The 14,216-nt window shown below is 41.7% G+C and overlaps 1 non-coding gene across 1 annotated transcript; it reads left to right on the forward strand.

Annotated features, from left to right (window-relative positions):
• The first annotated feature begins 9,977 nt into the window (after positions 1–9,977).
• On the forward strand, positions 9,978–10,115 carry LOC119944925. The gene has a single exon (XR_005456066.1). It is a non-coding gene; the product is annotated as a small nucleolar RNA SNORA7 (small nucleolar RNA).
• The last annotated feature ends 4,101 nt before the right edge of the window (positions 10,116–14,216 follow it).

The raw sequence follows: 14,216 nt of genomic DNA on the forward strand, positions 1-14,216 counted from the left end.
TGTGATTTATGGCAAGTCCATGTCTCTCCTTAGCATTCTTAAATGGGTTGTTACAATAGCCTTTCATTTCTGGAGGTAGCAGAGTTTCTGAAATGCACCTCCTGTGAGGTCATCTTTATTGGTCAAACATGCAAAGAGTTACTTATACATATTGACCAGCAGAGACATTTAGTGTTCACAGGAATACAAAAAGCACCTTCCAAAAAGACAAAGTAAGGGAAAATAAAAGGTGTCTTTCACACATTGATTTTCTAAAAGCATTTTTTAATCAATAGAAACATAAAAGAGCAGAGGACAGTTTGATATGGCGGTGTGAATCAAAAAGGTACCGGGCTCTATGACTCGAGCTACATCAATGGAAGCTTCTGGGATATTGAACTCGCCCAATCTTTCTCAAGAGAGTGAATTAAAATAGGTGAATGCTTTCTTTTTTGGACATCAAAGTATTATTATATTTAAGAACTTAGGTGTGGAGATGGGACCTCGAGTGTGTGGTTATGCATTCTACCGGGTCTTGTTGAGAAAGTAAACCTGTTCATGTAGGGATTGATTAAAACCTGCCAAAAATGCATTTGAGGGATAGAAAGGCATCCCAGTGATATAGATCGCTGTACTCCTGAAAATATTTAATATGATCTTAACCACGAAGGATTTCTTCGGCAAAACCGTAAATGTGAATACGATTTTGGTGGCCCAGAAAAATAATGTTTTGTACTCCCTCTGGTGGATGTGTGGCAGTTTTTAAACGGTTTTCCCAGATCTGTACTCTGATTTTACCAATAATCGATGAAGTCAGAGAAATTTAAGGAGAGAGATAAGTACAAATGAGAGAGAATGGAAAAGAAGAGAGAGGAAGAGAGAGGAGGATGCAGCATTCATTACGATGCTATGTATTTGAATGTGTAGGAGGTCTAATGTATATTTTACTAGGCTTTTTTAAAGCACTTCCTAGAGGCTTTTAATTAGTCTCCTGAGGCTTTCTGCAGGGGCACAAACATTGTTTTACAACTGGACGATTTGGGTTGGATCTGCTTTGGCCTCAAGGGAGTTGTCTAGAATAGCTCAGAACCCAGTCTTTGAGTGGTTCCAAAGTGCTATGTCTACTGCTGCTGTTCTATGGAGGCCTGGAAAAAGAAAGAAAATTATTCAGAGCATGGAATTTCCAGGCCTGGGAGAAGCCATACAAATTCTGAAAGATTTTGGAACTTTAAAAAGTTATTATATTTTAGGATAAATACAAATTATGCTTCACTTTCAAAAATGTAGTCTATTTTTGTCAGTCTCCCCCATTTGATTTGAAACTCCTCCAGGGTAGGAAACTTGTGTTTGGCTTCTGCTGTACACTCCCATTTCTTTTGTATGTACTCAGAAGGTCCTCAACATTACAGGTTCAGTGGATTATAAGACCAGTAAAAGAGACAAACTGAAAAGTCTATGTTGTATGGAATTCATTCATTCATTCATTCAATCGCCAACTTGTACATTCCAAGCGCTTAGTACAGTGCTCTGCACACAGTAAGCGCTCAATAAATATGATTGAATGAATGAATGAATTTATTGAGTGCTTACTGTGTGCAGAGCACTGTCCTAAGCGCTTGGGAAGTACAAGTTGGCAACATATAGAGATGGTCCCTACCCAACAACGGGATCACAGTCTAGAAGGGGGAGACAGACAACAAAACAAAACATGTGGATAGGGGTCAAGTCATCAGAATAAATAGAAATAAAACTAGATGCACATCATTAACAGAATAAATAGAATAGTAAATATGTACAAGTAAAATAGAGTAATAAACCTGCACAAACATATATACAGGTGCTGTGGGGAGGGGAAGGAGGTGGGGGGGATGGAGAGGAGGAGAGGAAAAAGGGGGCTCAGTCTGGGAAGGCCTTCTGGAGGAGGTGAACTTTCAGTAGGGCTTTGAAGGGAGGAAGAGAGTTAGCTTGGTGGATGTGCAGAGGGAGGGCATTCCAGGCCGGGGGAAGACATGGGCCAGGGGTCGACAGCGGGACAGGTGAGAATGAGGTACAGTATGGAGGTTAATGGCAGAGGAGTGGAGGGTGCAGGCTAGGCTGTAAAAGGAGAGAAGGGAGGTGAGGTAGGAGGGGGCGAGGTGATGGACAGCCTTGAAGCCGAGAGTGAGGAGTTTTTGCTTGATGTGTAGGTTTACTGGTAGCCACTGGAGATTTTTGAGGAGGGGAGTAACATGCCCAGAGCGTTTCTGCACAAAGATGATCCGGGCAGCAGCGTGAAGTATAGACTGAAGCGGGGAGAGACAGGAGGATGGGAGGTCAGAGAGGAGGCCGATGCAGTAATCCAGTCGGGATAGGATGAGAGATTGAACCAGCAAGGTAGCAGTTTGGATGGAGAGGAAAGGGCAGATCTTGGCGATGTTGCAGAGGTGAGACTGGCAGGTTTTGGTGATGGATTGGATGTGAGGGGTGAATGAGAGATCGGAGTCAAGGATGACATGAAGGTTGTGGGCTTGTGAGACGGGAAGGAAGGATGGAATGATTTTATGGAACTGTTAAATTTTTTTTCTCTCTTTGTCCTAATGATAAGAGTAATTTTGGTGTTGTATTTACTGGGTGTTAAGTGTTGAGGAAGTTACAATCCCAGAAAGGACTCCTTTCAGTGAAAAATAAAATGTATTTTGTTGCCAAATGCATAGACATGTAATATGAATACTGTATCAGGGATGAACATACTATGTTCTTGAGTATAACTTTATGTTCACATCATCCAAGGATCATTTTGTTTACACTCAGCCAACAATTTTGCTTCTCCATCATCCCCATTTCTTCTCCCACCTATTTTTCCCATCAGTAACTTCTAGAATGAATTGGGTGGTTAGTAAGTCTAGGTCAGTGGGAGGGGGAGACCTTTTAGGAGGGCACTGAAAGTGTCAGGAGACATGGTTTGGTAGATTTAAAGGGAAAGGGAACCAGTTACAGAGGGACAGTCACAAATGAAGTAACATTAAAGGGTTATCTAAGAAGGAGAAAGAGTATCTGCAGAAATGAAAAGAGAGCAGATGGAAGCGAGCAGCCAGTGGAGAACCTTGTAATTCTTTTATGTGAGGAGAAATGGATAGCCATTGGAAGAAGGTGTGATCTGTTCCAAATAGCATTTTAAAAAGATGATATCACCGAATGTAGCTGAAGAAGTCATTTATCCTACCTTTCAAATGAGCATTACTATTTAGACACTCTATTATCAAGATATCCATAATTCTTCTCTCTTCTGTCGGTGAATTATTTTGTATATGTCACCCCTGACTAGATTGTAGGCTCTCTAAGGCAACAGATCATTATCTTCTATCTCTTTTGTGTTTTCCCAAATGCTTAGAACAGTTCTATCACACACTCTTCGTCTTCTTCTACAAATGCCGTCGAGTTGTTTCCGACCCAAAGCGACTCCACAGACACACCCGCTTCAGAACGTCCCATCTTCTGTCATAAAGTCATTCTGATATGTGTAACCATAGAGTTTTCTTGGTGAAGATACAGAAGTGGTTTACCGTTGCCTTCTTCCGTGCAGTAAAACTTGAGTCTCCGCTGTTGTCTTTTAATTAACGTTTTGACCACTTGATTGTCCACCTTTGACTCTTTCCCACATCACTGCTGCCCAGCACAAGTGAACTGATTTTGTCTGATGCTTCAGCTTAGACCTTCTCATTATGGGTAGGCCCTATATGGCATAGCTCTAAGATTCATCAGTGTCCCCAAGTTCTCCTACCACTAAAAGTCATCAATTCATAGGAGAGCAACAGATACTAGAGATAAAAATAAGATATGGGAATCTGCTGCTCTACTGCTATACTTTTAATGCCATAAATCTTAATCGCAATATATTTCCGGCAGTTCCTACCTTCCTGATAATGCTCTGGTCTCTATATTTCCAAGAGGAGTATTTGGCCCCAGTGTTTCCTTGGACGGAAATAATGCAGGAGGTTACTGGGGGCTGCAGTCTTGGTAGCACCGATACTTGATGACTCATTTAGGAATCTGTTAAAAGCAGCTGTTAGAAGCAGCATGCCTTAGTGGTTAGAGCACGGCCCTAGGAGTCTGAAGAACCTGGGTTCTAATCTCACCTCGGCCACTTGTTCTGCTGTGTGACCCTGGGGAGGTCACTTCACTTCGCAGGGCCTCATTTACCGCATCTGTAAAATGGCGATTAACCTCATTAACTTGTATCTACCCCAGCACCTAGAAGAGTGGTTGGCATTTAGTAAGTGTTTAACAAGAAGCATAGTTAATTAATTAATTGATGGATCTGTTGTTGCTGAGTAGAGCTACCACTCTCAAGGAGCCCAGACAGGGAGACAGGGACATCTTCAGAGCCAGGTTGGCACGGGTGTCAGAATTCATTCATTCATTCATTCAATCGTATTTATTGAGCGCTTACTGTGTGCAGAGCACTGTACTAAGCGCTTGGGAAGTACAAGTTGGCAACATGTAGAGACGGTCCCTACCCAACAGTGGGCTCACAGTCTAGAGTGACTAAACAAGGCTGGAAGTTCTTTCTCTTCATTCTCTGTTTCTAAGTGTGTTGACTGGAGAATCCCTGTATGTGCAAAATTGCTCCTTAATCTATTTATACTACAGGCATAGTATACATACACATATAACACAAACATAGTTTGCATAGATGTAAGCATATACTCATATATACATGCATATATAGTACAGTCCCAAGCACTTTGTACACTTAGCACATAGTAAACACTCAGTAAATACCATTGATTCGTTGATGATCTCTGCAAATATGAATCCCCAAGGCCCAGCTCTGGCATTTGCATCCATAAAGCTGAGAAAAAAGAAAAAAAAAGAAAAAAAAATCTCTTTTGGACAGTTTGCTTTTTCACCAAATGAAAATCTTTCTTAAAAAATCATGAGTTGTGTGCTCACGTCAGACCTTCTCAAACATTTTGTTTGGATCTCTACTAAAGAACAAAAGGAATTTTATTAGTAGTTGTGAAAAATTCTCCAAAAACACAAATAAGGATTTCATATCAGTCCAATTTATTGGGAGAGAAGAAGGGATGGATACTTACAGTATTTTCCTAATTTAGAACTCAGAGTTTTGAATCTCCTTATTTTTATCAAAAGCTACTTTGTCCCTTTTAAGGCAAGGAGTCATCTAACTGCCCTTTCAGAAGGGCCCCTAAAGATCTTATTTTTGAATAGGCTTGAAAAACATGTTGAGTTAAAAGTAAATGAATCCTAAATAGTCACTTTGCCTTTCCTTGAAATTAACAAATGGTTGGGAAAACTGAGGGGCAAAGAACTTGGAGGGAAAGAGTTTGAGCTTTTATTGACTCTAACCTCATAGACTTTGAAAGACAGTTTAGGAAATTTAGTGAATACAAAAATCAGTAGGGTGCACATATTCCTACCGTAGTCAAAGTCTCGTCTCCTCCACTGTCAAGATAGCCACGAGTAGATAGTAAGAGCAAGCCGAGAACTAAAGATAACTATTTTTGTCTCCTAACATATATGAGGATGCACTTCTGACACCCACCGTTTGAAGAGAACACAAGTGCATTGCACGGCTGGTGGTCAATTCTGGGTTTAGGTTTATTCAGGTTACGGAATGGAGGTACCTGTTCTTATGTAGCAAAAACTCTCCCCATCCCTGCACAGACGAAAGAAACACTCTCTTGGCTTTGTTCCTAATTTCCCTTCAGATGTTTCCATTGTCCAGGTGGAAGATTACTCGTAAGCGAAATTGGTGGGGGATGTATCCTGCCCCGAAATAGATACTGTATCGTTCGTATCTGGGCTAGAAACACTCATCTGAACTGCGGAAGGCATTTCCTCAGACCTGTGATGAACTGTCACATGATGAGTTAAATCTTACGCTTCATCACATCCAGCTTTAATTTCATACCATAGAAATAAATGGTGGAGCGAAGACCGGGACAGATAGTGTCTGTCTAATAGCAATTTTCTGAAGTGGTTGGAGACAGCATTCAAACGATCAGGATCAGAGCAGAGTGCAATCTGTCAGCTTTATTATGTTTCCGGTAATTTGCCATATTCATAATTGAAGTATTTAGGAAATACCTGATTTGCGGCCGGGCATTTATTGCCAATGATGATAAGACTGTGAACGCCTAAGCGCTCTGGCAGAGCACCAGTTAACAGCGTATGGGAAATGTTAATCTTGCCCCTTGCAGGGACAGTCAGCAATCCTGTAGTTTTAGAAATGGCTCTCTCATTTCCTTCCCAAAAATAGAGCGCAGGGATTGGAACCGACAGGGAGTCAAATTGTTCACTAGATCCCTAGTTCGCTTGGCCCTTGGATTCCTTATGCGGGAGGCCTGTTGCGGAAGGGCCACAGTTTCTAAAATGCTCTTTTTTTTTTATAAAGGTAGAGATGGAGCTTCAAAGCTGATTTATGTAGAACAATGGTGCAGATCCCTACATTTTCGTATGAATGAAGAGCATATGTTTCAGAATCACCCCTAATTTGCAATGAATCGCTTCAATAAAACCACTTATATCAGTATTGTTAATCTTAATGGTTTCAAGTGACCCGTGTTTTAATAATCCAGACCATCAATCGAGTGCAAATCTCTTTTCCTAATTAACGTTTGACCACAAGAGGGAGTTGCTTGCCAACTGTTTCCTTATCCTGGAGAGCCACCCTGCCGCCCCAAAGTTGAAAGGGAAAAGAATTGCAAAGAAAGATTTCATCTTTTCCCCTCTTTCCAGGTTCCGTAATTGATCAGAGTGCACTTAAATGCCAACTTTTCCTGCATCTTTGAAATGAACTATTTACATCCGAAAATCCACCATGCAACTTTTCCTGGAGCTTTGAAATGAATTATTTACACCCGAAAATCCATGATGCAGCTAATATGGCCATTATTATTATTTCCGAAAGGCTCCCCACCTTGCACTTGCAGAATTTCCTGTACACCAGTTTGGGACTTCGAGTCACAGAGAGCCACGTGAGAAAGCAGATAATTCTCCCGTACACTGAATTTCCTTAATTCGTATGAGTACAGGTAGCTTTGTTTCCTAGCTCTCTTCCTCCCTTCCAGGCCCTACTGAGAGTTCACCTCCTCCAGGAGGCCTTCCCAAACCGAGCCCCCTCCTTCCTCTCCCCCTTCTCCCCCTCTCCATCCCCGCTGCCTTACCTCCTTCCCTTCCCCACAGCACCTGTATATATGTATATATGTTTGTACGTATTTATTGCTCTATTTATTTATTTTACTTGTACATATTTCTTCTATTTATTTTATTTTGTTACTATGTTTTGTTTTGTTCTCTGTCTCCCCCTTCTAGACTGTGAGCCCACTGTTGGGTAGGGACCGTCTCTATATGTTGCCAACTTGTACTTCCCAAGCGCTTAGTACCGTGCTCTGCACACAGTAAGCGCTCAATAAATACAATTGAATGAATGAATGAATGAATGAATGATGCTTTGCACACAGTAAGCGCTCAATAAATATGATAAAATGATAATACGTGGATGCCCGTTTAAGTGATTGCAGTGCAACATATGGAAACAGTATAGGATATGGAATTTGACCTAAAGTGGTTCAAATTAAATTTATACTTTTAAAGAGAAAGAGTTAACTTATAATTGAACTTCTCAGAGCCCATCATGATGTTTACTTGTGGTTAACTGCACACTGTACACAATAATTCCATCTTGTATTAGATGAAACGTATTTCCTACCTCAGCTCTCTTAGAACTTGCGTAAATCAGGAGTGTTCTAGCAAGATGTGCACCCGTTCAGCTAGGAAATAGTATTGGCATAAGTAGAAAATGATAGTTGTTGTATACGGTTTTTCCAAATCTCTTTCTCATTTCTAGTGCAAGTATAAGGTTGTTTCATAACTTGTAAATGCTCTCTTGTGAACTGGATGTTTTCACAGAGATTCTTACTGGGGAGTGACTCAAAAATGACCTAAAGATAGAATCGAGAGTTATTCTTTGTGCCCCCTTCTTCGCAGCCATGGCCAGCTTGTCTAGCTTGCACTCTGGATATCTTGGAGGTGCATGCTATTTTTTTAATGGATTTTTAATGGTATTTGTTAAACACTTAATATGTGCCAGGCACTGTTCAAAGCACTGGTGTAGATTAGAGTTAATCAGGTTGGATATAGTTCATGCCCCATATGAGGCTCACAGTCTTAATCCCCATTTTAGAGATGGTGTAACTGAGGCACAGAGAAGTTAAGTGACTTGCCCAAGGTCACTCAGCAGATAAGTGGGGGATCCAGGATTAGAAACCAGGGCCTTCTGAATCCCAGGCACATGCTTCCCTTCTGCTATAGCAGAATAGCAGAATAGGGGAAAGAGAGCAATTAATTCATGATACAAGTAAACTCAGTTCTTTTAACAAAATTTACATGGAAAAAAATGGTGGATTGTGTTTGACTTCCCGGTGGGCTTTTAAGACTGAAATCATAAATGATCTGGTAAGAGAAAATTCCAGTGGGCTTAAACTGTTGCAGCTGCCCCCTTCCTCATGGTTTGTACAAGTGCATTACTGTTAACTATTTAGACATATCATACCACATCAAGTCAAGCATTTTTCAAAGGTGTTTTCCTTTACCACAACTTAAAAAAACAAATAAGGAAACAAAACACCTTTGGTGACCTGAAAAGTACCTACATCTTACTAAAAGACCTGTTCACGAGGCAGACAGGATGTGGAACAGAAGGATTGTATTTTTGCATCTGTCCAATATTTCAAATGAAAACTGAAAGAAATGTATGTTCTGTCATGGGGTTTTAGTCAAGGAGTAAAGTAAGACCATACCTAAATATGAATCCAAATTAATTTGTAGATAAAGTGATATATAATTCCATCTCACTGAATCTTTCCCTTCTTTTTCCTTTCCTAATGATAATGGTGGTATTTGTTAAGTGCTCCTATGTGCAAAGCACAATCAGATCAGAGCCAGTTTCTGTACCCACATGGGGCTCACAGTCTAATGGGGAGGAAGAACAGGTATTTCATTCCCATTTTACAGATAAGAAGATTAGGCCCAGAGAAGTGAAGTGAATTGTCCAAGGTCACACAGCAGCTAAGTGGCAGAGCTGGGATTAGAACCTAGGTCTTCTGAATCGCAGTTCTTATGGTCTTCCCACATAAAAGGATGGCCACAATTTTTTCATTCTTGAGCAGTTTGCTTTTCCACTAAGCAAAAGTCATTTCTTTTAGAAATCAGTTACGTCCTCACACTGGAATTCCCCAAACATTTTGCTTGAGTCTCCTGTTTAAACAAAATGGATTTCTTTAGTATTTGTGAAAAACTCTCCAACAACATGAAGGATGTTAAACCCATCTACCTCAGTAGTAGTACTACTATTTAAGCACTTTAAGCAGTGTGCAGAACACTGTATTAAGCACAGGAAAAAAATACACATCTGGGAATTAGACATGGTCCTTGTCCCTCAGGGAATTCACAATCTAAAAATGTTTTGGGAGTGGAGGTCTCAGTCTCCTCTTTAGTTTACAGCAGAAGAATCACATTGTTCTAAGTATGGTAGATAGGTGGATAGCATAAATCGTATCCACAGATGTACATCTGAATTAGTATATGCTGGATCGACAGATGAGCCTCAGTCCTGGAGATTTCAGGATCGAGAACTTGGGAAGAGGAGCTATTAATAGTGCTACAGTATCACACTCTCTCTTTCAACTGTCATTCAGGCCAACCAACACAATGCCAACCATGTTCCTGCTGAGGGAATGTGTGTAACGAGAAAGTAGGCAGAGAGAAATGCAGGACATGAAGTACATGTGCGGGCTATGCTCACGCTAGCCAGCTAGATGCAGAACGGGGACTGGAACCCAGGTTTCCTGATTACCTGAGCAGTTCTTGATCCACAGTTCAAACAGCCAGCTAGGAATTAAGATATAGCTCTACATTATATCATTCACTGGGTTCATCATTTTACGTCTTGAACCTCTAAAACAGACTTAATTAAAGGGTGCTCTCCATAAAATCCCCTCGCAGGGTCGCACCTCAAGAGTTTCCAGTACTCTACCAGACTCGGCTACGGGAGGGAGAGTCAAGCAGAGGTCTACCCATTCCGTTACTAGCTTGCGGAGTGGCTAGCGAGTGGAAGGCAATCTGCTACAAATCAAAGCTAACGTGCTGGGCAGCAGTGGCACGGGAGAGAGGTGGAAACAAGTTTTCTGCAGGGAAAGAGGCAATCGGAAACCACTTCCATATTTTTATCAAAAAAAAATACTCTATGGATACACTACCAGAATGATTGCAGATGGAGGTGGGGTGTTCTGGGAGAGATGTATCCATGGCATGGCATCTGGGAGAGATGTATCCATAGGTTAGAGATGACTCAACAACACAAGACAAGACTCCACTTTAAAGAGTTCAATTTCTTAGCCATCATGTATTGCATTGTACTGCCCTAGTTGGGGAAGCATTCCAATAGGGTAAAGATTATTTACCTGAACTACTAAATTCCCATTCATAATTTTGTATTAACCAGGAAATCAACACAATACAAAGTGCACTGTCATGGGACTGAGAGATATCTATTCTTCAGGGTTGTTGCTTTCGTTGGAAATATTGTTTTTATAGTGTAGGCTCTTGTTTTCAATTAGCGCCTCTCTTTGGAAAAAAAAGAGGATAAATCCTTGCAGTGATGTAACTCAGCTTAAAATAAATTGGGAATGGCCACCCAAGTCTAACTTACTGTACTGAGCTGATAAAGGGTTATTAGATTTCAGTAAGAATTTATATTCTTTAAGAGGTTCACACTAACTCATCTCCTGGAGACTGAGGAACCATTCATTCTCCATTGGTCATAGATTGCTTCTCGGGGAATTTTCCTGTGGAATTCCCCTGGAGGAGACTGTTCTGTTTAGAAAATCCCTGTCTGCTTACTTTCCAAAAAACGGGGCTGAAAGTCCCCCTCAGATTTCCTATCCCTCTTTGCTCCTTCTCCTTCCAGTGGATTGTCTGGAAGGAGCACAAGTCACTCTGTCCTTGACAAGTACACAATCCCACTGCACTGTGTTCCTGGTTACCTCTATGGAAGGCTGTTTTTTTGACTTGTGAAGACTGTATCAAGGAGCCATGAAGCCTTCTGAAGCCTTCATGTATCTTTTCGGGTCAGCAGTTCAGAGCAGTGAGGAAGATGCTCAGAGAGAGAATGAAGGTCAGTGTGGCTTCACGGAGTGAGTCCATGAGAGTGCAAACTAGTCCTAGCCTAGGCTCTGCCACTGACTTGCTGTGTGACCTCAGTTAAGTCACTCAACCCTTGTGTGCGGCAGCGACTCTACCTCACTGGAAAGAACAAAAGCTGTCCATATCCAGGGTGTTAAGAATTCCAGCAAAGGAGTTTGAAAACGTAAACTGTGAATCTCATTGTCTATTTCTCTGATTTTCTTCTTCTTGGTGATGAATTTGCAGAATCCAACCAGTCTCACATCCGCGAGAGCTGAGCTTACATCTGAAACCACCTCAAAATTATTTTACTACTTAACCTATTTTACTACTTAACATATTTTACATCCAGGGTCATGACAGGATCTGAAATGAAGAGATCCAGGGTTGCAAATTGGCCCTCTGGTACAAAAGCAATATTGATCACATAACAAGTTTCCTCGTGCGTAATATGAGGTGGTGCTGGTTTTAGGTGGTGGGAGAAACCTGCTGTCACCTGAGGTCATCAGTTGGAAGGGGCCACATTAGCTGCCTTCCTAATGGGAGGCAAAGCCTCTCAGAGAGGAGGTCTTCCTTTCTTTTCTGACCCCAATAATGTGAATTTCCACCAGCCCTGGGTTCATGCTGGAGAAGTTTTAAAAGCTGAACTTCTCGCTGCTGTATGCATTTGTTTGATCACTGGATTGTAAGCTTCTCATGGGCAGGGAGCATCTCTATCAGCTCTATTGTCTGTGCTTAGTACACGGTTTTGCACCCAGTAAATGATCAATAAATTCCATTGATTGATCGATTGATTATTGATCACCAAACAGCTCACAGAGATCACCAGGATCTTCCAGTCCCCAGAGCAATCAGGGCAAGATTAATCACGATAACCAGGATCTTCTTTGCTCTAGCAGTATGTTGGGCATTAAAGGCAGACCAGTCCTGCCAATACCAACTGGGAAGGAGTGAAAGTCTTACAGCAGAGACTCTGAGAAGATCCGGATGCCAGAAGCAGAATCAGAAGGGCCTCCCTTCAAGGCCCTACTGAGAGCTCACCTCCTCCAGGAGGTCTTCCCAGACTGAGCCCCTTCCTCCCTCTCCCCCTCACCCCCCTCTCCATCCCCCCATCTTACCTCCTTCCCTTCCCACAGCACCTGTATATATGTTTGTACATATTTATTACTCTATTTATTTATTTTACTTGTACATATCTATTCTATTTATTTTATTTTGTTAGTATGTTTGGTTTTGTTCTCTGTCTCCCCCTTTTAGACTGTGAGCCCACTGTTGGGTACGTACTGTCTCTATATGTTGCCAATTTGTACTTCCCAAGCACTTAGTACAGTGCTCTGCACATAGTAAGCACTCAATAAATACAATTGATGATGATGATGAATCAGAAGAGGGTCCCAGGCCCTGCAAATAGCAGGGAGTAATCCTGTCACGCACAGAAGTGGGAGGATGGGACAGTCCCTCTAAAAGCCCACAACCCAAAATGGATGAGGGGAGAGACAGGACTAGAAAGGAAGGTCAATGATTCAAAAAGGCAAACCAGTGAACACCAGATAGAATAGTTGAACGATTGTAAAAGCAAAAAGTTCTCTTTTGGACAATCTTCAGGCAACTCACTGATCTGGGCAAAGAGTCCTGAGTGTAAGCATTGCCACAACCTTCCCAATTGTATAACCATGTCCCCCTCTCCCCCTCCCCCTCAGGGGGATTTGGCTAAATGTCAACAAACAAATGACATAAAAGTGGTTGAGAGATTGCCAAACTATCACCAGGGCTTCACTGAGCTGAGGGCTGCAGTTAATTCGGCAGAAACTTATCTTTAATACCCATTGGATGCTCAGCAGGATCAACAAGGCTGGGATTAGAGATAATTATACTTACTTGAACTGCAGGGAGGCAACAGGGAAAGCTAAAGTTCTCCTCTGGCTTTGTAAAAGTGCACTGGAGAGGATCTCAGACTTTAGAGGAACAGGATGCCACACAATGATAGCCCAACAAATACAAATGTATTTTTTTTCTCACATCACTCAGAGGCCACCTTTTCACCTATCAATATATTTCAGAAGCAGTTAGAAGCAGGCTATCCGGTAGCAAAGTGGGATAATTGAATGAGTATATCGGCGCATGAGAAAGACGTCCCTCTTTTGTGAAAGATGCTATTTGAGATTGGTCACCCAAGGGGCAAGAGAAAGGATACATCACGGAAGACTGCTATGACAAGGCCTGCCACAGTCACACGCAGGAGGATTTCTCGCAGTAGCCCATTTTCACGCTAAAGTAGTTGCCCCGATGTGACATTAGAATTTCCTCTGGGAAGGCTATCTTGCCACCTCACATATGCTTACATTCATCATCTGAAGCATTTATTTCTGGCATTACCTTTTTTGCATCATTTTATGTGAGGGCCTGTGCAAAGGGAGTAAAATAGGCGTGACCTCTGGCCCCGAAAGGAGCTGAACTATTTATTCAGTCCTAAAAGCAAACCAAAGGGCACATCTAGTGTTTCAAAGGATATTTGTCATGATTATCAATAATAATAATGGTATTTGTTAAGTGCTTACTATTCGCCAAGCACTGTAGTATGTGCTGGGGTAGATATATGATAAATCCCACATGGTGGTCACGACTGAATTAGGAGGGAGACGAGGTATTGAATCCCCATGCTGCAGATGAGGGATCTGAGGCATGGTTACCAAGGTGACTTGCCTGGATTCACATAGCTGGTAAATAGTGGAGTCAGGATTAGAACTCAGGTCCTCTAATACCTAGGCCTGTGCTCTTACCATTAGGCTACACTGCTTCTCATGATTTACAGTGGGCATATGTCCAGTATGGTCAGTGAGTTTGGCAATACTTTGTAAATACTGAAGGAATGGCACCCGGAGCAATGAACGAAACAAAGCTAAGGAAATTGCTGAACCATAAGGAATAGTGACTGGTCTATTGGTGAAAGTAAATAATGGGAAATTGGCCATATATTCTGTTCAACATAAGGACGATAGGATTGCACTGCTCAATCATGTCCTAGGCAATGGGTAAGGGCTCCCCTATTG

The sequence above is a fragment of the Tachyglossus aculeatus genome, chromosome 23 (genome assembly GCF_015852505.1).
Source record: "Tachyglossus aculeatus isolate mTacAcu1 chromosome 23, mTacAcu1.pri, whole genome shotgun sequence".
Classification (NCBI taxonomy): domain Eukaryota; kingdom Metazoa; phylum Chordata; class Mammalia; order Monotremata; family Tachyglossidae; genus Tachyglossus; species Tachyglossus aculeatus.